Raw genomic sequence first — 1,460 nt, 5'->3', positions numbered from 1 at the left:
ATTTTATAAAGTGATTTTGTTAAATATTGATTTTAGGGTTAAATTATGAAAAGTTAAAAGTACAAGGGTTTTTGTGAAATTATTGTATAAATGAGATGTTTTGAATATCATGAACATTTGGATAGCTTGGTTTTGTATTAAAATGGTCAATTTGCATGTATTGGGCTTAGGGACTAAATTGAATAAAAGTAAAACTTTAGGGTAATTTTGTAAAATGTAAAAATGACCAAATTGCATTAAATGAATTGTTTTATTGTCTAAATTAATATATGGAATGAAATTATTAATTTAGATCAAGGTCGAGTGGAAAATCGAGGAAAATAGAAAATTACCAAAATGACCTTGAATCTTGATATTTTTGCAATTTAACCAGGTAAGTTTGTATGAACTGTATTCTGTAAAATTTTGATTAAAGTGAATGTTAATTGGTGATTGGTATTATATATATGTTCTATTGTTGGAATGGAATTATTGTTAGAAATATATTCTCAAAGTTAATACTAAGTTTGGATTGAGCGCGGGATTTGAGTACATTTGTAATTTGGTGTAGCATGGTATTGGAAGGAGACAACAACATTTACCCAAGTAAATCGGGGTTCAGCATTTGTTGCGAACTCTTATGTTTTACTTTCTGTTCAGCTCTTACGAGCTTCTATCCAGCTCTTACGAGCTTCTGTTCAGCTTTCGAGCTTCTGTTGGTGTATTCAAGAGGACCAGCTCTTATGAGCTTCTATTAACGATGTACTCTTATCCGTAAGTCGTTATTCGATTTGGGAAAGTCTTGGTAAAGTGATTTATTTAATGAATTTGAAAGTTATCCAACAATATTCTAAATGGTTCAACGGGCAATGTTCTGTTACGAGACGATATGAGTTTGATACAAACTAATACAGGTATATACATGAAATACATGGAAATGATGGTACATGATATATTGATATATAATTATATACTGAAATAGATGATATATGTACATAAAGAAACGGTAAGAGAATGATATGTATCATGACATGAACATATACAAGTATCTTTGATATGTTGATACATGGAAATTGTGTAAGTTGAGATGAGTAATAAACTTGAGTGTGACATGTTGACATAATAAGATTATCAATGTTGAATTTATATGAAATATGTTCAAGTATGCTAACAAGTGTTGTTGTTTGATGCTTAGGAAAATGCCAAGCTGTTGGTTGAATGGTAATATGTTTAATTATAAGTTGTATTAAAATGGTAAGTGTTCAAATGAAAATATGCTTAAGCTCATGAAAGAGTGGTAAGGTTTAAAGTTATTTAAAATCCTACTATGCTAGGGATGATATTTATAACAGATGCTATGGATTTATTCACCTTGTGAGTTGTTGAATATAACTTCATGAATCTTGTGGTATTGATATTGGATTGTTCTTAATATGTATAAATTTCATATTTGAAATGAATTGATATAATTAAAGTTTATA

This window comes from Gossypium raimondii, chromosome 1, assembly GCF_025698545.1.
Source record: "Gossypium raimondii isolate GPD5lz chromosome 1, ASM2569854v1, whole genome shotgun sequence".
Taxonomy (NCBI): domain Eukaryota; kingdom Viridiplantae; phylum Streptophyta; class Magnoliopsida; order Malvales; family Malvaceae; genus Gossypium; species Gossypium raimondii.
This window is presented reverse-complemented; position numbering follows the sequence as displayed.